The following is a 25612-nucleotide window of genomic DNA, read 5'->3' as shown; positions in this document are numbered from 1 at the left end:
AGGGGTGATTTTATTTATTTATTTATTTGTCTTGTGTGCCGCCCACTCCCGGAGGACTCCGGGCGGCTCACAAAAGACAAGGGAAAGGGGGAAAACGAGACAAAGACAACATATTAAAAACAAAACCAACATTCACAATTTCCGTGGAGGTAAATGCTTCTCAGGCCCCCCCCAGCCTGCTGGAACAGCCAGGACTTGGTGGCTTTGCGGAAGGCCAGGAGGGTAGTAAGGGTCCGGATCTCAACAGGGAGCTCGTTCCAGAGGGCTGGAGCTACAACAGAGAAGGCTCTCCCCCAGGGAGTTGCCAGCCAACTGGCAGATGGGATCCGGAGGAGACCTAACCTGTGCGATCTAATTGGTCTGAGAGAGGTAATGCTTATAGTAAACTTTCTCTGCCTGGATTTTGGCTCAGAAGCCCTGGGAAATAATCAAATTCCAATGGTCTTTGGTATATGGGATATCAGACTTCCAATATTCCAATATATTGGAGAGGAATAAAGGATTCTGAGATACTTTTCTCTCTCTTGATAATGGTCCTTTTCATAATTCAGGTGGCAGATTATGAAGCAAGAGACAGACCAAGTGTACAGAGTGGGAATGAAAGTTTCACCTAGACATCATGATCCAAATCAGAAAATAAACCAGGATAGGACTCAATCCAGGTTTTAGTTAAGAACTAAAAGTTACAAACTTCAAAGTTCAACTTTCTTCAGGTTTTAGCAGCCCCAGTGATAATGGGAACAGCACTGAAGTACACTTCTGTGAAATATAACTAAAAAGGCATGTTGCCTTCATTAGTGCCAAGATGACATGAATCAACATGGCATAAATACTCAATTGCAAGTTAACTCCATTCACTCTGAGCATTAAAAAATGCCACGGGGAGGGAATTATTATCTAATTAAAACTTTTAGTAAGACACTTGAGAATAATTTTGATGTTCACAATTTCCTCTTTTAAAGAAGCCAGTAAATAGGGAACAAGGAGATGAAGAAAAAGAAGGCAAGAAAGACTGACTTACACATCTTTGTATTACCTTGTTGCCAATTCATGTTATTACCAACAGAGAGTGTTTAAAAGCATTTATAGCAAATTAGCATCCTTGATTAAGTTCGCACACCACAAACATGTTTATCAGTGCTTTTCACACTGCAGTGATGAAAATGGCATCACAGGAAGAGGCTTAGGGTCAGAAGAAATGCTAACAAAGAACAAGCATTTAATTGCCAAGATGACTTAACCAAGATATTGATAAATAAGTGTGTTTGGCTATCAATGCTCTTATTGTCTTCAATATGCACAGCATTCCCTGGTTTGGGAACTGTTCAATGAAAATCTGCAAAACTATGCATTCTTGTAGAGAGCTGGTGGCTTCAAGCTACCCAAGTACCAATTTTGGGATTTTTAGTTGGATTGTGCATAGAAAAGATTTTGTGGACATGAATATCTTTCATCTGTTGAATTGGAGAAAGGAAGACAAAGTTTAAAGGGCTGTGGTCCTTTGAATAGCCTTTCAGTTTTTGGATGATGGCAGCACATCCTCTGGTCACTCTGTGATGTGGTTGGAAGGGCTATCACTGAATTTTTTGGGGACATACAATATATTGGACTTTTGGAGGAGGGAGGAATGAGGAATGATGATGGAAACCAACAAACCACACCAAACATTAAAACTTATGAAGACAAACCATACTAAACTTTAAAACTCTTCTGAATGAGGAAATAGATCAAAAGTCAATCACTTTGCACTGAATTTCAGCACCAGTAAAATCCTGGCGAGCTAAAATGAAATAGATTTTGAATCCCGGATCTGTTATGTAAGAGAGGAAATATATCAACAGCTTATTAGGAAAGACTTAATCAGCTCTTGTCTCTGATTAGTTGGAATATTCATTTTTTTCTTTGAAACAGCAACAATAATGGTATTAACAAAATATTAGTAGGAATCAAGATCTGCCTTGTAATTTCTCCAGTATTTTTTCCTTCTAAAGAAGGATCTCTCTTTCTCCCCCCCACTCTGAAATCCTTGAATCTCAAGTTCTTGGAAATTTCTTCTGAATATTTGAGCTTACTTGATTGTTGATATTTTCATGACCTCTCTACCTTTCTCAGTCCAAAAGCGTGTTTCTAATTTCTTCCCTGATTTAAGGAAAATTTGGGAAACCATCGCACTATCATGAAAGGTCTGATTGATTCACTAACCACCAAACATGATGAATTTAAATTGTATTATATATAAAATCCATGCCATTATTACTTTTCCTAGAAATCCCAGACTGAGGGTGCAGTTCAGGTAAGACTTTTAATTTAAAACACAGTTTTAAAAAAGTGACTAATTCAATAAAGTAGTCAAAGCTCATAACTCATTATTGCAATGCTCCATTTGAAGATGATGCAGAGAGTGCAGATAGAACAATTTACTATATTAAGGTGATTACCTGGAACAGGGCATTTTAAGATTATTGCTGCTAGGTTTTCTTTCTTTTTTTATAATGTTAATTGGTTCCTAGGATCTTCTGGGCTAGTTCGAAAAGTTGATAAATAAAGCACCTTGTGGCTTACAGTTAGAGTTTAGTTTAGTTTGTCATTGCACCTCGTACAAGGAAATTAAATGCCATTTTTAGTGTACATTATAACTATAAAAATAAAACACACACATCCTTCACATTCTATACAATTGAATTGAAAACCCGGTATTGCATTAATATTGCACTATACAGTAGAATCCAATATAGTTAGTGCCCTGGGATAGAACCTGTTTTTCAGCCTGTTTTTGTCCTTGTTTTTATTATCCTGTACCATCAACCAGATGGTAATAGTTTTTTAAAAAAGGGTGCCCAGGATGCAATGGATCTTTAAGAATACTTTGAACTTTCTTAAGGCAGCGGGAGCTATAAAGCTCTTCCAAAGAGGGGGAGGGCAACCCATGATCCTCTGGGCAATGGCATTAACCCTCTGGAGTGCTCTCCTATCTGCCATTGTGCAATTGGCAAACCATACACAGGCGCAGTAAGTTAAAATACTCTCTATGGTGCAGCGGTAGATGGTCACCAGCAGTTTTTCATTCAGTTATTGTTTCCTGAGAAGTCCCATCTCTGCTGGGCCCTTTTGACCAGTGCTGCAATGTGAGTGCCCCAGGTCAGGTCCTCTTTTATAATAACACCAAGAAGCTTAAAACCGACCACTTGCTCCACTCGGTCTCCATAGAGTGTCTGAAGCAACATGTTCTCCTATATATTCCTACTTGTGATGTTACAATAATCTTTGGAGGACTGCTCCGAAGGTTTTTCCTTGATCAAATGCAGGTTTCCCAGGAGGCTGTTCAGTGATAGCTCTCCTCCCCAACTATAGAAAGCCCTCCCCTCAATAAGGTACAGTATATCTGATTCCAGCCTTTGTCTTTTCATCATCAAAGATGTTATGAGTCTCTCTGGCATTGCATCTAATTAATATGCTAATTTTAAACATTTATGCTGCTTAAAAATGTTTAAACTATTCTGATTGATGCTTTTATTGTTTGGGTGCTTATATTATCATGTATTTAATTATCATGTTATTATATTTTAATTAAGTATTTTAATTATCTTGCATCTTTAATGTATGACTTCGGTGTCTTATAAGACATCCTTGGAAAATCCAGTTTTGAAAGGCAGCAGACACTTTTCAAAAAGGAATGGGCGAAACTTGCGTAACAATGCACTGAAAACCTTAAAGTCTTTAAAACTCTGTGAACACAGGAGAACTCTATTTTCCAGACACAAATATGTAACCCTAGCACTTACACAAACTCATGTGTCTAAGATATTGTAAGTTGGTACTGTTCTGACCCAACCTTAGCTGAAGCAAGAATCAGACCCCTTGTCCCGAAAACCCCCTCTTTATTTACCTCTTGTGAATTAATCGCATTCACCCACCGAAACGTCCAGGCAATAGTCCTTCAATGAGTTAACTGCAATAACAGATCTTATCAGTTCCTCGCAAGGAATAATTGCGAGGCTGTGGCTCTCAGCTGAAAGGCTGCAAATTAAGTTCTGGCAAGCAGTCTCTGTAACATGAAACATGAGGAGCAAAATCTTCAGAAATACAAACTGTTGTCTCCTACAACAACCACTCCTCTTTTCTTCTATTTATTCCCCAGCCAGGGAAGGGTCATTCAGTGTCCACGTGCATTTTGCTTCCTGAGTCGATTCTTTGTCCTCCGTTGTTCTCTTCTCCTAACAGCTCTGCACATATGTGCATCAGCCCCAGCTGTTCTTCCTTCTCACTCAGATCAGTCTTCAAAGGCAGCTGCCTCTCTGGTGGCTGGGAAATGTCAGACGGCCCTGGCTCTATCTCTGCGTCTGACATGGAGCACCCATCAGAGCCTTCCCTAGACTCCAGAACTGGCCCAAGTTCCTCCCCAACCTTCTCATCATCCGAATCTGCTTCCAGCTCTGTCGGCAGCTGGCAGCCCACACCAAATACTAAGTCTCCAACTTTCAAATATAAAATTGTTCTCTTATATTCCGCCAAATATACCAGTTCCTTGATATGATACCACCCTCTTATAAGGTTTCTCTTTGATCAACAATCCCAGCTGGCTTTCATCAAACTTCACCTAGATGGCTACACACTGTGTGTAAGCATAAGTTGTTTTAAAATGCAGAACATGAGGTCCGTGACAACAATTATTTCAAGAACAACCACAGAAGTGGTCACTCTGATCTCTGGGGGCATGATCTAAGATACGTGTCATCTTTTGAGGATGGTTCATCGCTCTCTGGAGAAGGAATTTGAATGCATTTCCATGGTAAGCAGGGTGATTAATATTTCCTTATGTGCTCTTTGATTCATAGGCAGTGTCTGCAGATCCATTTGAGACTTCCTTCCTGTGCTTTGACTGGAGGGAAGCCTAAAGAGATTTTCACAAATTTCTGTGCACTGAACAATGGTTTGATAGAAGGAATTTTGTCACAGCTTTGCTGCCATTCCATCTTGTCACACTACAGTTGTGCCTTCCCAGGTTCAATGTCAGTGCTACTTGTTAATTACACTAACATCAGTAGCCTAGACAGGAGGTTTTCACAGTTTGGCATTATAGAAAAAATGAATTCACTTCATTCCTTTTATATACATGCTGATTGTTGACTCTCTTGCTTTATTATTATTATTATTATTATTATTATTATTATTATTATTATTATTATTATTATTATTATTATTATTATTATACAATTGTATCACAGCGGCCAGTTGTTTCGCCGGATTTGCCATTGGTTACTAGTCAGGCCCCACCCAGAGGCCAAGGACGTTGTAACGTATTTTCGTAATATGCGTGCAGATCCAAGCAGTGCGGCTTTTTGCATTTGACTAATGGTGATTTTGTCAATTTTTAACTGTTTTAAATGTAATTCCAGTGCTTTTGGAATAGCACCCAGTGTGCCCATTACCACTGGAATTACCACTGCTGGTTTGTGCTTAGTCGTTGAATTTCGATTTTTTAAGTCCTGGTATTTTGCGATTTTTTCATGTTCCTTCTCGGCGACCCTGCTATCACCTGGTATTGCGATGTCTATGATTGTGACCTTATTTTTCTCAACCAGTGTTATGTCTGGTGTAGATTTTTGTTCTTTACTTCGATTAATAGATGTTCTTGACTTTCTTTTAAATAATCAGCCAGTGCATGTTTTTCTTCTTCAACTGTTTGCTTCACTTGCAATAATCCTCTGCCACCTGATTTTCGGGGCAGATATAGTCTATCAGTATCACCACGTGGATGTAAAATGTAGTGCATTGTCATTAGTTTCCTGGTTTTTCGGTCCAAAATGTCCAAATCAGCTTGTGTCCAGTTAACTATACCAGCTGTGTATCTTATAACTGGTATTGCCCAGGTATTTATGGCCTTGATTGTATTTCCACCATTCAATTTAGATTTCAAATTTTTCCTAACTCTGTTGGTGTACTCTTGCCTAACAATAGTTTTTACTTCCCCATGCTTGATGTTATCCAACTGCAGAATGTCTAAGTATTTGTAGGCTTCATTTTCGTTGCATTTAATTAGTTGGCCATTGGGCATTTCAATTCCCTCACATGCAGTGATTTTGCCCCTTTTTATGGATACAGTGGCGCATTTTTCCATGCTAAACTGCATTGAAATATCGGTGCTGAATACTCGGACTGTGTTTGTCAATGATTGGATTTCTATTTCTGACTTTCCATAGAGTTTCAAATCATCCATATATAGTAAATGCAAAATTTGTTCAGCTTCTTTGGCTGTTTGGTAGCCTAATTTCATTTTTTTTAAGATTACTGATAGTGGGATCATTGCGATGATGAAGAGAAGAGGTGAAAGTGAATCACCCTGGAAAATTCCTTGCTTGATATTAACCATTCCGTAGATCTCATTCCCTACTGCCAACTCAGTTCTCCATTGTTTCATCGCCTTTTCAGTAAAGGATGTAATATTTTTGCTAATGCCAGTTATTTCTAAGCATTTTATGATCCAACTATGTGGCAGTGAGTCAAATGCCTTTTTGTAATCAATCCAGACCATATTCAAGTTCGTTTTTCTGTTCTTACAATTTTCTAATATCATTTTATTAATTAGGAGCTTTTGTGCCCCTGCTCCTTCTTTTGTTGCCTTTTTGCTCTACTGGCAAGATGTTGTTTGTTTCCAAATAATCCATCATGTTATCTGCAATAATGCCTGTGAGTAATTTGAAGGTTGTTGGCAAGCATGTTATTGGTCTGTAGTTTTCAGGTGTTTTCCTTTAGTTGCATCTTTCTGAATCAAGTATGTTTTTCCAGTTGTCAACCATTCATCAATTTGGCCCTTTTGTAAAATTTCATTCAGTTGCCTGGCCAATATTGCATGTGAACTGGTCAGATATTTGAGCCAGAAACCATGTAATTGGTCCTTTCCAGGTGATGTCCAATTCTTTACCTTTTTTACTCGATTTTTGACCATCTCAGTTGTTATTTCTAATACTTGCATTTGTTTGTTGCCAATGCTTTTCTCAAAGTCATGTATCCACTTTGCTTCCTTATTGTAGTCCTTTGCATTTTCCCACAATTCTTTCCAGATTCTTGAGACATTAAATGACAAAGCAACAAATTTTGTTTCTGAAATCATCTTGTCTGCAATTTAATGAAAAACACATATTTTCACTTGGTGCAAGAATGAAAATCAGGTATAAGCATGTTTGAAAGTATTAGCTTGCCCATTTTACGTAACCCTCGCACTCTGGGATTGGGAGGCCTATAAATCTAATAAATGAAATGAAATTTCATTTATTTATTTAAATAAGCAAAAAAATATTTTTCTGCAATTGAAGAACTATTCCATTCAGAACAGGGGCTGTGGCCAGAAAGAAAGTGGTCAGTTAGGGAAAGTTGTTCACATTTGGGGATGCAAAGGAAAGGACTACACATGAAGAGGTACCAATAGATATGACATCCCACTTCAGACCATAATTATAAATAATAAATGAAACTGTTAAAATTAAAAAAAAAATGTTTCAGATATTATAAGGATTGATGCTTAACCTTCCAAGAAGTTAAGAGATCCAAGCTGAGAGAAGAGACAGTGAAATCTAGTTAAGTTTGTTCTCTTATTGCTTTCACTGGATGGACAGAATCTTGCCAGAGTAAAACTATAACATTCTAAGTTATTGATGTATCCTGAGTGATTTTAGTGTCTGGTTACCTTATTGATAGATCCTGAGGGATTCTAGGGTGTGGTTACCCTGAAACTCTTCTCCTCTCCCCCATCCAGCTCAGGACTCTCTTCCTTTGAACTTCTCTCTTCAAAAGCCATGTTTTCCCAAAGGTTTCCCACACCAACTGTGTAGATACACATCCAATCACAATATTCCATCTTTTCATCTAGGATGGGAACTAAGATGGCTTATATGGAGATATTTCTTCATTTTATCTTCATGATAATTAACTTGTGAGATAGACTGGACATAGACAAAGTGACTGCTAAAAAACTATTCAGCAGGTTTTCATGGCTGAGAATAGTAATAATGTGCCATTATTTGATCATTTGGACCAGAAAAAGTCCTGTTAAAACAATGCTATTTAAAAACAAATTTGTTTTTTAGAGACAAGAGTGTGGTATTCAAGTTTATTTCATGAACTTGATCATCTCTTCATTAATTCTGGGGATGAATTAATGTGAAATAGTTGTAGTTTAAATCCATAGCACATATAGTTGCAGTATGTAGAGGAGAAGAGTTGAATATATGAAATGTAAAAGGAATATTCAGTACATCTATGGAAAATGAAACAAATTTAGGAAGAAAATTAAAGGTTTAAGCTTGATCCTGTTGGTTACTATTGATTGATTGATGGATTGATTGATTGAATTTAAGAACTACCCATCTCCTTCACAGAAGGACTCTGGTGGTGTGCAATAAAATTACCCTCAATATTATTACACTAAAATTACAAACTATATACCTTGGTAAGTGGCAAGCTATAAATGTGTGTTCCATTAAATTAAAGATGGTGAGCAGTGATTTCTTTCCCTCTTTAAAGGATTATTTTGAAAATTAGAACATTTGTGCCATTCTGTACCAGAGTTTTAAGTTCTGTTTTCGGAAACAAAAAGGTAAAAGAGGACTTGTGATATTAAAAATAAGAATTTATCGTGAGATGAAGATCAGGATTCTAATTGGGTCTCTTGTGATTAGAAGCAATGAGGAAAAAACAATTAAGAAAGTCTTTAAAAAGACTACAGTAATATGAAGAGGGAGTAATGGGAACCAACAAATTACTATGTCATCATTGTGGAGATTTTTCCTTCTGTGATCCTGGGAGATATGTCTATTCACAAATAGCATGGTATCTTCCTTGTCAAGGTATACTCACAGTTCTGCAGCACGTGGCTGGTTCAATCAATGTCATATCTATTGTAAGCAGTAAAAAGCCATTCAGGAGTGGGTGGCATGAAAATGGAAAAGAAATACATAAAAATCTGGTAACAAGGCTCCAAAGTGTCAAAATGTTTATATCACAAGACTAATGCTGCCGCCAGTTTTCCTTTGAAAAGGAGTTTCTGTTTTTCCTTTTGTCATTCTCTTGGGTGCTTAAAACATTCATTCAGTGCCTACCTTGAAACCTGTTTTGTCATTATGAATATTGGTTTCTTGTTATTCTTTTTTTTTGGGGGGGGGGAGTTTAAAACTTAAGGATTACTTCATTGATAATGTACAGGATCTTTTAGGTGGTCACTACAGCAGCTGCCGGAATTCTTTGCACAGACATTCTGGTGGTGTGGGCAGGGGTGGGCTGCTGGGGATTCACAGGGATTTGGGAGAACCTCTAGCTAAGATTCTGTGCAGTTTGGAGAACCTCCAAATCCCACTCCTGCCTAGCCCTGCCCACCCCTCCCTGCCCCTCCCAGGAGTCCCACACGTGGCCCATTTTGGAGGCAGGTAAGTGCAGGGCGCACCCGGAGGCTCAGGGAGAGTGAAAAATGAGCCTACTGGAAGTTCAGGAAGGCCTGTTTCCAGGCTCTAGAAGGTCTCCAGAGCACGAGGAGGCCATTTTTGCCCTTCCAGAGACTCAAGGAAAGCCTCTGGATTCTGTGGAGGGCAAAAATCCCCTCCCAGCTATGGTGCAGGAGCCCAAGTAGGCCACACCCACCATGACCACGCTCACCCAGCAACCGGGCAGAGAACACCTTGCTAAAATTTTTGAAGACCACCCCTGGAGTGTAGTCCCTGTAGTCCTCTGCCAGGTGATCACTGAACTCCTGATAAGGAGATTTAGTGAAGGCAGTTTCTTTGCAGAGATCAGGGGTCAGATAACTGTAAGTCTTGGAGATAGCATCAACGGTGGCTTTAGCAAAATTGCCCAAATTAGCAGTGCAGCCCCTGGCTGAGGTATAGCAATCATCAATTCCCACCATCATCAATAGCTTCTTGGGCACAGGGGCAGACACAATCCCTGTGCCACGTGGGGCAGGAATGAGGTGAAACCAGGATGGACCCACAACGGCCTTTCACCATGCACGGCACAATGTGATTCTTGCCAATTGGTCTCTTGTTGTTCTGAAGTGGGAAGAGTTCACCCTTCTGTTCCTTTTGAAATGTCTTCAGGGTGTGGTCAAAGAAGTCCATATGGTTGCCCACAGTGAAATGATTGAAGCTTCAACCATTTCCCCCCCTCCGCAACCATGACACAAAATCTCACACAAAGAGCAGGCACAGCATCAGTTGCTCTTTCCCTTTTTGTTTCTCATCTCACCCGCCTATTGTGGGGACTAGGATGACAGTTTGTTTCTTGATCTGCTTGCTTTTACAACATCTTTGATTCCAAAAGAGCTCGGAGCAATGGAGAAAAATAACTACAGAAGAAACAGGCCAACGATAAAAAAAATAAAATTCTTGTAAAGCTAATTAATAAAAAAAATACAAAGATTGCAAATGATGTTTGTTAAAAAAAACCCTACAGTCTTAACGGCAGTCTTGTTCTGATGCAGTCCTTACCTTGAAAAATTTTGGGAGTACAAAGATATCATTTCAAGTAAGACAAAACCACTATGTAAAAAAGATGTTGAGAAGAGCATTCAGGATGATTAGGGGACTGGCGGCTAAAACATATGAAGAACAGTTGCAGACCTGGGCATGGCTAGTCTAGTGAAGAGAAGAACCAGGGGAAGGTAGCAGTCTTCTAATATCTGAGGGGCTGCCACAGAAAGGAGGGGGGTCAAACTATTTTCCAAAGCACCTGAAGGCCAGACAAGGAATAATGGATGGAAAATGAACCAGGAGAGATTCAACCTGGAAATAAGGAGGAATTTCCCGACAGTTAGAACAATTAACCAGTGGAACAATTTGCCTCCAAAAATTGTAAATTCTCCAACAGTGGGAGTTTTTAAGGAGAGATAGGACAAACATTTGTCTGAAATGGTATAAGATTTCCTACCTGAGCAGGGGGTTGGGTTAGAAGTCCTCAAAGGTCCCTTCCAACTCAGATATTCTATTCTATTCTATTCTATTCTATTCTATTCTATTCTATGCCATGCCATGCCATGCCATGCCATTCCATGCCATTTCCATTCCCATTCCCATTCCCATTCCCATTCCCATTCCCATTCCCATTCCCATTCCCATTCCCATTCCCATTCCATTCTAGTATCAGTCCACAGAGTTTATGTGTTTGGTGAAGCTTCCAATTTCTGTGTTTTAATCTTGACCCAAACTGGTGCTCACCTAGGAGAGAGATTCATAATCAAAGTACTACCACTAAGAAGGCAGTACACAATAAGCCAACAACATTGACATATTGAAGCAGAGAAAGTTTCACTTCACCTGTGCATTATAGGCAAGATCAACTGTTCAAGACACTCACTCACTCACTCACTCACTCACTCACTCACTCATTCACCTATGCATTATAGGCAAGATCAACTTGTTCAAGACACTCACTCACTCACTCACTCACTCACTCACTCACTCATTGACCTATGCATTATAGGCAAGATCAACTTGTTCAAGACATTCATTCATTCATTCATTCATTCATTCATTCATTCATTCATTCAGTTGTACATATTTTAACGGAAGGACACTTTCCTAATTTACTTCCTATATAAAACTCCATGTGTCTGTTAAGAAAAATGAGAGAAGAATCATTTTCCACCTCCTCATTTCCTAAGGTATAGATGTACAATGTGAAGTTTCAGGAGCTCTGCATGGGTTCTTTGCATAGCCTTCAGCTCCATCTTCAAAAAGATAGAAGAACATGGTATAGCAAGGGAGGGGAAAAATCACAGCTAAGTTTAAGATCTGTTTTTTAAATTCTCAGTGCCTATTTTCTGCATATTCATTGCTCTCAATATTGTCTAGTTTCTGCCTTGACTGTTCAAAATTTCCCTTTTGTTCCCAAATACTGTATGTGGTCCTCTAATAATATTCTGTATCCATATCTTGAGGCAAACTTGATAATCTTTTCCCTGCTTAGTTATCCACATTTATCAATATTCCTTTTTAGTTTACAAGATCAGGCCTGCAAGCATTACCAAGTAATTGAAGGAGGACATTGAAACAGATAGGACTTCAATGTTTATTCCTTTTTAAAAAAATGTTTTTATACTATAGGACTTTAATAATTGAATTTAACACTTTAGAAATCTAAACACATTTATTATATTGCATTGCTTCTTAAAAATGTAAGTGGGAGATAAATTATACTTGCACTACAAATACTTGTGGCTATGGATTGATCACAATCACCTTGGATATGGAGGAGAAGGATTTTATGGGCAGGATGAACTGAGCCTGTGGGATCGACCTGGCACAGGGATCCAGAGACCAGCTCAGGATCTAAGGCAGCTTTTTCACCTACCACATCTACAGATTCCTGATCTGAAATGAAGTATATCAGCTTCTGAAGCTTCAAGAATAGTGATGTCACCATAAAAAAAATCTTCTGTTTATGAGATTAAGAAGATAATTTATCTGCAACAGCTGAATGCAGAAATGGACCCCAAAAGACTTCTTTCTATTTAGAAAAGTACCCATTTGTCTGGTCAAGTAAACCTTTCCTTGAGACATGTTTGACTACTGATAAATTCACATACATTTACAGAGACGCTTGCTATTTTTCTTAGCAACAATATGGGAACGGCTTACCATTAATGTTGGCATTTTAGTAAACACAATACCCAGTGTAGCCTACAGGTCATGTGTTTCCCTAGTCTCCTATCAAAATATTAAACCAAAAAGATTTTTTTTAGAGGTGTTTCTTTTTAGATCAACCAAGACTGTCTAAAGGCTGCCAAGTGCTTTGGCCATTTATCCATTGTTTGCAGTCTTTCATACTGCAGTGTAATGTATGGTCTCACGTTGGTAAAAAGGCTATTTTTCTCCACTGAGTACAAAGAATAGAAAGTGCAAATGCTTGCCATGTATCCTTCAGTCTTTTCATGTTTCTGCTTGGTATTGTAGCAGGCACATAAAATACCCATTGCTGCTTGTTTGGCTCTGTGATTTTTAAAAAAAATATCTACAGGAATCCTGAACAACTTCTGAGCCATATAATATAGCCTTTGAATGAGTTCCAAACTTAAGTTCCTATATTTTGTTCTTGGTGTAGCCAGTATGGGTAGGACAAAAAGCAATAGGTGGAAACTAATCAAGGAAAGAAGCAACTTAGAACTAAGGAGAAATTTCCTGACAGCTAGAACAATTAATCAGTGGAACAACTTGCCTCCAGAAGTTGTGAATGCTCCAACAGTAGAGGTTTTAAAGATGTTGGATAACCATTTGTCTGAAGTAGTATAGGGTTTCTTACCTAAGCAGGGGGTTGGACTAGAAGACCTTCAAGATCCCTTCTAACTTGTTATTCTATTCCATTCCATTCCGTTCCACTCCACTCCACTCTATTCTAGTCTCCATTATCCATGCACTGGAGACAGAATATATATGTGTGTGTGTGTGTGTGTTTGGAAGAGATTCAGAGCTTTGTAGAGATAAAATATGGAACAAGCTCAAGGAATGAAAGTGGATTGAGTCAGAATGCATTCAGGGGACAAGACTATTAAGGATAAAGAAATCTAAAACTGATATATGTTAAGGAAGGAGATGAGGGGCTTAGAAACTAGAATCTTTGGGTGGATCTGGAACAGAACCATGCCACTCTTGCAATATTTTGCTGCAGATTTGACTCACAGAATCCTTCTTTTCTGAATCACAAGCTCAAACGGGCAATAAAAAACAAGACCTATATATTTAAGCTGTCTGTCTGTATAAAGGAACTTCCTGTCTCATTTCTCTTTAATCATCATTCTTATTTTGTCCTGGCTAAAGAATAAAAGCCACCACATATTTTGATGAGTGCAGATTTGCAGCATTGACTGAAATAGACCTGAATGCAACTAAAAGGGTGGAATTATACAGAATTCTCTGACATTCCTCTTTCCCCATAAATTTGTATAAGAAACTGTTAATTTAAAGGAGAATATTTGTAGCTCAGGGTTGAAATGAGGGGTCTTTGGTGCTCTCTGAGCTTAGTAGTTTTCTTGCAGATGTGGTTTCCTTGCTAGATCTGAATGGATGATGTTACCTGGTTTGGGTAATGAAACATCTGCAAAAAACAACCAGCTGTTCATTTGTAAAAGCCTTCCCAAAGTTCATCACCCAGGAAAGCATCGGCAGAATTAACGTAAGGCTACTTCAGAGAAAATATATGTAAGAAATACTTAATGACTTAATGATTCATTCGTTCCATAGTTGGGGGAAAGATACCAATTAAGACTGGCATTTTGGAAATACAGGCCATCCTCCACTTATAATAACCATAACTGAGCCCAAACTTTTGGTTGCTAAGCAAGACATTTGTTAAGTGAGTTTTGCCCCATGTTACGACCTTTCTTGCCAGAGCTGTTAAGTGCAGGTGTTAAATTAGTAACATGGTTATGAAGTGAATCTAGCTTCCCCATGGACTCTGCTTGCTGGAAAGTCACAAAAGGCAACACATGATCCCCGGAGACCCTGCAAATCGTCATAAACCTGAGTCCATTGCCAAGCATCTGAATTTTGATCACATGCCATGGGGATACTGCAACAATTGTAAGCATGAAAAATGGTTAGAGGTCACTCCCCACCCCAGTGTTGTTGTAACTTTGAACAGTCACTAAATGAACTATTGGAAGTTGCAGACTATCCGTCATTCTTACAAAACTTTGGAAAACTGAATGCATCGCAAAAGTTCCCAACATTATCTTATGAAAACAAATGAAATCAGGTCGATTTGGATCAAATCCCCACATTCCCTCTCCCTATGTTTGCCTTTTGATCCTAAAACCTCATATTCAGGTTGGAGTGGGGTGGGGGTGGAGGAGAAAGGACAAGCCAAGTGGAAGGGAAGGGAAGAGAAGCTGGAAAGCTGGAATAACATTCTGCTGCTGAGTATTAGGCAATTTATCTTTGAGGCAGCTGTACTTCAAGCTTCAGTGGATGTACTCAAGTTGAGGGTTTTTTTTTTCCTTTTTAGATGCAAGGACATTCTTGTATTCTTTTTTTAAACAACCCGAACACATCTTAGAGGAAAAATCCCTCTCAAGTGGAGCTCAGCTTGATTTCAGAAAGATATCCATGTGGTTTTCATGGCAGCTGCCTTCTAAAATGGTTTTTTTTTAAACTTCCCAATTTAGCTTTCTTCCCCAGGGCTCCCTCACACTTTCTCATGTAGTACAAACCAGGCCTGACTTTACTTAGTTTTTGGAAGAAAGATCAATGTGATTAGTTCTGTCACCTCTTCCCATTTTCCCACCTGTTTGTTACGTTTTCATAGTCTTTTTTTTTTTTTTTTTTGCCAGTCAAGTTTTTTTTCTCCTGGCAAAGAAAGTCTGCTTCACTTGGATCTGTGAGGCACAGAGTTGACCCAAATCATATTATTGAGATCCCATTGATTTTCTGAGATGACTCTAAACGCAATTAAGCTTAAAACAAATGTGTGCATGTTAGACTGGCTTAACAGTACTGTCAGGGTTCCAAGCAATACACCCATAGCAAACAGAACCCCAAGGCAAGTAGGTTCCTCAAAGAACAAATTTATTGGATAAATCATACTGGCACAGACTGGTGAAAATAAACTCTAAAGGTTCTGTGGTTTTCACCTAATTAAAAGTAAAAAATTTCTCCCCTTCCACAAACAATCAGTCACATTGTCCAATCAAGGTGATGTTCGTTTGTTGGGAAACTTCACTTCTCCTCTCATTAGCTACCTGTGAGAATGTCCTTGGTTCTTAGCGGAAACTATTTTGTTTTGGTTACAAAACCCCAACTATTTCTATTCCCCCCTCCCTATCCCTCATCACCATTGTGGCAACACGGATGGCCTCCAAGATGGCCTTAATCAGGCCAGCTTCAGAGTGAACAGGTACTTTATTTCATTTATAGAGAACCAGCTTGGTGTAATGATTAAGGCACCAAGGTAGAAACTGGGAAACCGTGAGTTCTAGTCCCACCTTATGAAGAAAGCCAGCCAGGTGACTCTGTGTCAGTCACCTCCACTCAGCCTTAGGAATGAGACAATGGCAAACCACTTCTAAACTCTTGCCAACCAAACTTCAGGGACTTGTCAGGAATCAAATATTGACTTAAAACTCCATTTAAAAAAGCATCCTAACTTTTATGGGAAAAAGTAAGACTCTATACATGTTTCTCCTTTCATTTTGACTCCCTGCTTTCTGACACATTGACTGAAAATTCTGAAGTGTTTAAAACAACTAGAAAATGCTTGGCTGGGAAAAGTGAATTTATGTTTAGGGATTCATTTACCATTGCAGGTGCACATTGTATATGGTGATGAAATATGGAGAAGGTGAGGCAGGAAAGGGAAAGGAGAGGCTCCATGCACACCATTGTCGTCTTTATTACCAAGATTGCTGTGACCAAACAATCCTAATCCCGAACCCCAAGAAGAAGAAGAAAAAGCTGAAAATGTTGTCACGAACAGGGTTTCTGAAATTGATTATGGTGATTGTTTAGTAATTTACTTCTCCTGAGTGAAGAAGTGAAGTGAAGTGAAGAAGTACCCTGCTGAACAATCAGCATCAGCAATTTTAGAAAAGAGTGGTTCTCCTTTTAAGTTCTTTTTCTTTGTGTGACCTCAACTGATTGGGGAAAGCCAAGCTTTCTGTAAATTCAGCTACATCTTTGGTAACAACGGAATCTCTTCCTGCGAACTGGCTTCTTTTATGCTTGCTTTTTAGTCATCTAAACATCAAGCTCTAGAAATTAAATGGCCGGAGGCTCAGCTAGCCACAGATGATTGCATAACATAAGAGCAGCTCAAAAACATCTTGCATATAGATTGACCCCGGATGACCTGGAAATGACAACCCACTAAAGCAAGCAATGCTTTTAAAACACATTCAGATACTTTCCCCCTCTCCCTCTGCCTCCTGTACACATAATAGCAAGCACTGTAGAAGAAAAGCAGACAGCAAGAGAGCATATCTCCTGTGTTAATTGTACCACAATCCAGAAGAGGGCAATCTATTGTTGTTTGTTTTGTCCTTTTATTACACTCTGGAAAAAGTAAGAAGGAAAAGAAGAGAGGATATAATCTTATCAGTTGATGGATTCCCTTTGTTTGATAGGGCAGAAAGCACTCTTGGGTTCTCCAAAGGATCTTCTTTTCTGAAAGAGGCAGAATTGTTGAAACACATTTATCAGTTAACCAAGTGAGGATGCTATAGATTTCATCACCGCAAAATTGTATATATTGATGGGTTGAAGTATTTATGTAGCACTTCCCATGATAAAGAGTGGCAAAAGTGTGGAGTGTGGAGCCCTGAATCATTCCATAGGATGAGGTATAGTGTGAGTGATGGCTTTAAAAGCACAAATGATAGCTCCTGTAACTTGAAAAGAAAAATCTAGGGCTCTTGGCTATGACTGCTACATGGAATAAGTATTCTTCTTTAAAATAGACTAGAACATAAATATTGTCCACTGTGTTACCAGAAAATTCATATGGACAATATCTGTACGTTTCATTGGGTAAAAGAGAAATCTTCAAACAACTCTTCAAGACAAGTTAACAGTACCACTACTGAACTTCCCCATTAGAGGAGTTATATTCTGACATTTTTGCTTGGGGGATTAGAATAGAATAGACCTGGAAGGGACCTTGGAGGTCTTCTAGTCCAATCCCCTACTCAAGCAGGAGACCCTATACCATTTCAGACAGGTGGCTGTCCAATCGTTCTTAAAAGCACTCATGATGAAGCACGCACAACTTCTAAGGGCAAGCTGTTCCACTGGTTAATTGTTCTCACTGTTAGGAAGCTTCTCTTTAATTCCAAATTGCTTCTCTCCTTGATTAGTTTCCACCCATTGTTTCTTGTCTTGCCCTCCGGTGCTTTGGAAAATAAGTTGACCCCCTCTTCTTTGTGGCAGCCCCTCAAATATTGGAATACTGCTCTAATGGCACCCTTAGGCCTTCTTTTTTCTAAACTAGCCATACCCAAATCCTGCAACCATTTTTCATGTTTTGGTCTCCATACCTTTAATCATCTTAGTTGCTCTTCTCTGCACTTTTTCCTAAGTCTCAACATCTTTTTTGTAATGTGGTGACCAAAGCTGCATGCTGTATTCCAGATGTGGTCTTAGTAACATTATATAAAGTGGTACTAGTACTCCACATGAAGTAGGGGAAGCCAGGGAGATTGCAGGGGGAAGAAAGGATGATTGCCTACAGAAAAACAAGGCATCCATACACGGCCATCATTATGTTTAGAAGAACAACCATTAGGATTATTTAAACATCTGAATCACCTATGAATTATAAGTTATTTAATTGGAATACCTCTTCAAGTTGAATCATCTAATCAAATTGCAGAACTGATCAGAATGCAATCAAGATGGCACAGTGGTTAAATGCAGCACTGCAGGCTACTTCAGCTGACTGCAGTTCTGCAGTTCGGCTGATCAAATCTCACCAGCTCAGGGTTGACTCAGCCTTCCATCCTTCCGAGGTGGGTAAAATGAGGACCCGGATTGTTGTTGGGGGCAATATGCTGACTCTGTAAACTGCTTAGAGAGGGCTGAAAGCCCTATGAAGCGGTATATAAGTCTAACTGCTATTGCTATTGCTAAATTTGGCACCTTTAAAATAATTCAACAATTCAATGCATATTTGTGTATTGTTAGGTGTGCACACAACTCTTTTCAATGGAATTGATGAGAATCCTTTATTGGGGTAATCCAAGATACCACTAATACCTGAGTTTTGATGGGTTCAGTTGCACATGTCAGTTGTGCTTTGCACCTGTGCAGTTATAGATGTTATACATATTTCAGATAACAGGTGCATGCAAGGTCCAGATTATGTGGCTCCTACTGTTTAAAACAGTAACATATCCTGTTTGGCATTGGGGAAAAATGTTTGTAGATTTTTGAACTTAAATAATTTTGCAGTTCTAAATTTGGGAGGAACAGTAAATGCTTTGTTGTATTTCACTGTAATCACATCACCTAATTAGATGAATTTATTATATCCCCTGGAATGTTAACTGTCAGCTTTCCTCTCTAGCAAAACAGATCGGAAACAATCAATTCAAACCACAAACTTTCAGAGCTCTGACTAGTAATATTAGAAAGAAAGTTAAGGTTACAATGTAGAATCTCTGCGAGCGATCTCTATTTTCAAACGAAAGGGAAAAAGCTTCTTTCGTTTGTGAAGATGGAGCATCTTTAAATATACATGATGCATTATTATAGTGTTCTGATTTATCTATTTATCTTCAGCAAGATGTATTCTGATTGTTCCTGAAATGCATTGAAGTAGTATGATAGTCAACATGTACAATGCCATGAATTGAAAGCACTCTATCCTCTGTCTTTTTATGATGATTTTCTATATGCAAGTGGTGTTCTGGCATTAAAAAGCATTCCAGATTCATACAAATGATAAAAGCAAGCTTCCAACCCTTTTCTTCATCAAATGCTCAATTTTTGAATGGCTTTTACCATGTAATGGAGGGTGTGTTGGCTCTAGTGGTGTAGATGCAGAAGCATTAGTTTCATTGAAGGCACCATGACGCACCTATGAACTTTATCCCCTTTGCCTGAAAGTAGGGGCAAGAGTACTCTGTGCCAGGTTTTGGGACTCTTCTTCTGGAAAAGAATGGGCATGCTAAGGCTAAATGTGATGATATACTTGACGTCTCCATGCCAAGGTAGGACTTCAAGTGCTGGTTAGATTTGACCTCCTCTGGAACACTCTTCACTACCAGCAATTCCATGTATATCATCCATTAGGGGTGCCTAATGGATGATATACATGGAGCTGCTGGTAGTGTATGGCCAACAGGGAGTCTGTATGATTTGTTATTGATATTACTCAGCTATTCAATAGGCAGACTGGTTGCAATTGTGCCAGCACTGTCCATATAGGTTGCCATGTAGGGTACGTAAAGATAACTGATGACCTAAAGGAATAAAGAAGGTCAAAGAGAGTGCGTGAGAATGAATGCTTCACCAAATGGAAGGAAGAAGATGTATCTTACCAAGTCAAAAAAATGGTTTCTGTAGGTATTGGTTGTCAGAGGTGCAGTGGCACAGTGGTCAGAGTGCAGTACTGCAGGCTACTTCTGCTGATCCCTGGCTGCCAGCAGTTTGGCAAATCTATAAACTGCTTAGAGAGGGCTGTAAAGCACTGTGAAGCGGTATATAAGTCTGCGAAGTGCTAAGTGTTAAGTGCTATTGCTATAGGCACTCAACTCAACCATTGTAATTCTTATGGAGGGGCCTTAGCATTATGTGGGAACTTAACCAGCAATGCCAATTGGTTAAACATGTACTAAAATTCACATGGAACAAAATGTTCCTCCATTCCAAGCTCCTATCCATTCTTAATAATACAATCCCAAAGTGATCATTCTGGTTAAGCTGACTTTTTCTGAGCAGGCAGTTTGGCTATAAATATAGTAATCTATCTGCCTGTCTATCTATATGTTTCCACATTCATATTTCACACACAGACTTCCAGCTGAGAAAACCCCAGTGATACACATGCACACCCACCTATGTAATAGAATGAATAAAAGTCAGCATACTTTTCCAGGTGAATGGAACTTTTAACTAAATAAAGATAGAGTAATTTGAATTACAGCTGAAATGATGAGTGGATGTGATTTCAGTTATAATATGGAGATCAGGATGTGCATGAAAACTTTTCTGATAGATTAAAATGTATATCTCTGATGATGTCGAAAGCCACCATGTCTCAGTGGACTTTCCTCTGAGCTTTCAGAACAGAGTCTATTCGGCACTTTTCATGGCCTGTCAGATACCATTAAGAAAATATTTGCTTTTCTGACTTGTACTTCATCTAGTTAATGAATAGGAATGAAATCAGTCCCATGTGAAATCTCTGAGAATTTTTCTGGGGATGGGGGTTGGGAAGAAAATCACGGATCTCATAAAGCAATGCCACACATTCCAGGAACATTTCAAGTGACCTCCAGAAAGCACCACATTCTTACTGGGGGTTGTCACAAACAGGTAGCCAGGTGTTATTCTGGCTTCTATTGGAAATTGAACTCACAGATCCTTGAATGTCATATGTCTCGTTGTTAGTTGTGTCATGTCTGACCCATCAAACTCTATGGACAATGTTCCTCCAGGCCCTCCTGTCCTCTACCATCCTCTGGAGTCCATTTAAGCTCACGCCTACTGCTTCAGTGACTCCATCCAGCCACCTCATTCTCTGTCGTCCCTTCTCCAGTGAGTCCTTCCTTCTCATTAGGTGGCCAAAGAACTTGAGTTTCATCTTCAGGGTCTGGCCTTCTAAAGAGCAGTCAGGATTGATTTCCTCTAGGACTGACTGGTTTGATTGCCTTGCATCATAGGTCTAGACATAGCATATTAATTTTAGGACCTGTCCAGATTTTTTTGGAAAGAAATTGCAGGGATGGATCTTACAAGCTCTCTGAATGGTTTGCAGATGGTCCTCAGCTTACGACTTAGTAACCATTTGAAGTTACAAGGGACCTCCTCGGAGCTACCTAGGGCCGTATTTGAAGTTTTGATGGCTACACCCTCTCCCATGGCCACATGATTGCTTTTTTAATTGCTCAGCAATTGGGCTGCATTTATAGCCATTTACTATGGTCCTATGAGTGTGAATTACTAACAGTGCCCTTTGCACCCAGAACAGAATGGTTTCTCTGTATACTTGGGTGACTGAATAATATTCCATTAAAAAAAAGTACAATGGTTTTGGGACCATTGGTGTTAAAGATCTTATTGTTTCTGACAACTATGACTAAAATTCACTTCTATTGACCTCTTCTATTGACTTCCAGGCACAGAAAAGGTACGTGTTAAGGTTCCAAATATACAATATCTGCAATCTTATCTCTTGCATATTACAAAGGGTGTGGAAAAGTGGGTGGGAGTCATAATGACACAAAACCCAAGTATAAAACAGTTCCTTAATTTCTAGTTTTTTGACTGAAGTGAAAAATGCTTTACAAAGATTGTAGACATTAAATGTACTACTCAACATTATCTCCTTATGCTCTTCCCTCCCAAAATCAAACATTATTGCAATAAAATAAATCTAGTACTAAGCTGTTTCTAGATGGTGAGATTTCAGAAAAAAAACAATCTTTCCTTTATAATATTTGAATTGTACCACTACGAGGCTTGCCTATGTGCTATTTTGTGATAGGTCTCCATTTTCAATCTAAGTTGGTCCCATTAATTCAGCTTCTTCAATATTGAACTTTAAATGTTGACTGGATTAGATTGAAGCCGATTTATACTATTTAATGAAAGAACATAAAGTGATTATCTGAATTGCAGTTCTGCTTTCTTTTCATCCTGGTGACAGACAGACAGACAGACAGACAGACAGACAGACAGACAGACACTAGATATACATACAATTTTTATAGTTCCCCATCTCACAACATAGTATCTCTAGGCACCGAAAAAAGCTAAAAAGGAGATAAAACATGAGAAAAATATATACACAAAGCACAATATTAATGATAACAAAACAACACAGAATGTTTTTAAAGGAATGTACATTAGACTGCTTATGCTGGAGATGTACAAAATTTGAAGGCTTTTTAATTTATGCAGTCTGGTCTTGTTCCATTATAGTTTTGTTGTGGATTCAAATGAACATGTACATCAATATAACTTTGGGAGGAAATATTACGCTTCCCAATTAAGGGTTGCAATGTGATGCTGATTGCTAAAATATGACATTTGCCTTCTTATGGATAGCTTTGGCTTTCTAAACTTGAGATACCGCAATAAAGCAATAAAGGGGATAAAGCTGGGGAAGGAGAAAGAAAATCACTTTCCTGGCATTAAGGAAAGGATCTGGGATGTATGTTTGTTACCTATTTGTGAAAAGTCTTTGTGCTTTAACATTGGAAAAATGGCACATTGTATTGTTTTGTTTTGTTTTGTTTTTGTTTTGCCTTTATTTGTATGCCGCCCTTTTCCCTGAGGGGACTCAGGGCGGCTCACAATTCAAAAAGGGAGGGGGAAAGACAAACAATAGACAATACAGCATGTTAAAAAACAGAAAACACAACAATCGCACAATTCGAGTGGGGCTAGAATCTCAACCCCAGGCCAGCCGGGACAGCCAGGTCTTTACAGTGGCGCGGAAGGACTGGAGGGTGGTGAGGGTCCGAATTTCTACGGGGAGTTCGTTCCAAAGGGACGGAGCAGCCACCGAGAAGGCTCTCCTCTGGGTAGTTGCCAGTTTGCACTGGCTAGAAGATGGAATTCGGAGGAGGCCTAATCGATGCGATCGAATCGGTCTAGTGGAGGTAATTGGCATATTGTGATATAATGTGGATGTAATAATAAGCTCAATGACTGAATTATTGTAGGTGATGACTAGTAGAGTCTGAGGGTGGGGTGAAACACATTGTTAGTTTGGAATCACTATGTTAAGACACCTAAATCTAGCCCATAGATCAGCAACCTTAAACACTCAAAGAGCTACAAAGGTCCTAACCGGAAGCCCCCCATTTAATTCTGGAACAGATCGGAAGTCCAGTTTCCCCATTATAGTCTCCTCCTAGTGCAGCATCCTTTTTCCGCTGCTGACCAGAAGTCGGTTCCCCCACCATAGAGTCTCCTCCTAGTGTGGTGTCCTTTTTCCTCTACTTGTCCTAACCAAAAGCCCTATCAATTGTGGAGCTGACTAGTGACATGGAGCCACAGCAGAGGGATGAAAGAGCCACATGCGGCTCCAGAGCTGCGGGTTGCTGACCCCTGGTCTAGTCCCTTTGACTTGTTTTCATTCTTATCTAGTGCCAATTTGCCTTGACAGTTAATAGTTCAGAGTCTTGTGTATAGATAGCATGGAATAAACTCATAGTGCTTTTGATCTCTATCCTGGCTCCTGATTTCTTGCGCCTGACAATTAGTTCCCTACAGGTATTTAGGCTTAATTAGATGTCTTTCTTTTTTTTCCTGCTATGTTTAGTAATTTAACCATTGCAATATATTTAGGTTTTTCTTTTCCTTCACCATATTATCACTGTTCAGTGTAGACTTTTTTCTTTTGTATTTCACTATTTTAGAAATAAAGAGTACCAAAATGGAAACGAATAGTAGCAGAACAACAGCAATTAAATACGCCTTACATCTTAAAGACTGTAACAATTGGAAAGAGTTGGATCAACTTAAATTAGCTGCAGTCATCCTGGCAATGATGGCAGCATTTCTCTACATGAGTCCTAATCAAAGCTGCATGAGATGTAGAGAACAGCTGAAAAGGCAGGCTGCTGGTCGGAGTGGTGCTTGGTACATGCAGATTGCCAATTCTCAAATCTAACATTGCTGCCTGCACAATATCACACCATGTTGTCAGCCATATAAACAGATCTGGCGGTCCACCCTGCGACTGTCAAGGGAAGAGCATATATTGGGGCGGTGGGGCTTGGACTATCCAGATGTTCCTGAACTATAACTCTGAGAAGGTTCAGCTGGCAAAACAGTGAGGGATGATGGAAGTTGTAGTACAGCAATATCAGGACACTCTACTTACAAAAATCTGAAATGATGGCACATGCCCACATGCATGGAGAGCCTGCCTGTTTTTATGGGCCCACCAAGACAGAGACAATGCCAGTTTATGTATTTATTTAATTTGATCCATACAAAATTCTATAAAAACCAGTTCTCCAGCTATTGTGCAGATAAAGATAAAATGATATAGTACAAACAGCTGAAATGCAATGAAACCACCGCAAGTGGTCCAAAAATTAGAGGATTGAAATGAGCAAATATAATTTCAAGCCAACTCTACGAAGCCTAAATAAATATATAAAGAGGAAGTTGTTGCCTGCCAGGACAGATGAATTAAAATCACGGATATTAAAAGGGATAATATTAAGAAAGAGCAAAACACTGTAACACTAACAGCAGCAGTAAAAGGGCTATGCGAGATTTGAAAGATTGGGGAGAATAGAAACAATATGATAACAGAAAGGGAATAAAATTGTCACCCTGTGAATGTTCATGAAGGAGAATCACGGAACAAGACCTATGAATGTAATGGGCTGACCCTGAGGCACATTCATAGAATCGCAGTGTGCTATTTTCCCCAACTTCAGATTATTAGTGGAATTACCAGTTTTGTGCAACTTTTGAAAGAAAAATAACCAAATGAATAAATCAACTTCCTAGGAGTATCTACAACAGTCCTGGACCTAGATTTATCCATGCTATTTTATTTGTGTTCCTGAAGGAGACAAATTCTGTTGGTAAAGTCAGCGGGCCTCCAACTAACTCAACAGACTAATTTCATTAAATAGGAAACCATGGCCAATAAATTTGGCTCTCTCTAGAAAGACCTTCTTTTGGAATCGGAATACAGCATGTTGATTTGTCATTAGTGATACTTGCTGCACAATTCTATATTTGTTTGAATAAATAAGCCATTGATTGTTTCATGAGTGCAGCTTCCCCGGTCACTTTCTTAGGGACTAAATCAGTGATAGCGAACCTTTTCGGCACCAAGTGCCAAAAAGGTCGCCTGGAAATGTTGTGTGCATGTGCGTGCGCTTGTCAGGGCTGTGCTCTGGAAAAGCCAAACTTCCGGGTTCTAGCCCGAATATGCACCAGAGGAT

At 39.2% G+C, this 25612-nt stretch overlaps 1 long non-coding RNA gene across 1 annotated transcript in view; it reads left to right on the top strand.

Moving 5' to 3' along the window:
* LOC148042773 (uncharacterized) overlaps positions 1–25612 on the top strand; it is a 232138-nt gene that overhangs the window by 4826 nt on the left and 201700 nt on the right. Inside the window, exon 2 of the long non-coding RNA XR_015698471.1 lies at positions 2267–2293. This is a non-coding gene — a long non-coding RNA (uncharacterized LOC148042773). The remainder of the gene's footprint in view (positions 1–2266; positions 2294–25612) is intronic.

Source organism: Thamnophis sirtalis, unplaced genomic scaffold (genome assembly GCF_051295495.1).
Source record: "Thamnophis sirtalis isolate CommonGarterSnake01/CBP01778 unplaced genomic scaffold, rThaSir2_p1.2 scaffold_14, whole genome shotgun sequence".
NCBI classification, from domain to species: Eukaryota; Metazoa; Chordata; class Lepidosauria; order Squamata; family Natricidae; genus Thamnophis; species Thamnophis sirtalis.
Note: the sequence above shows the minus strand (reverse complement) of the source record. Positions and strands in the feature narration are given on the sequence as shown.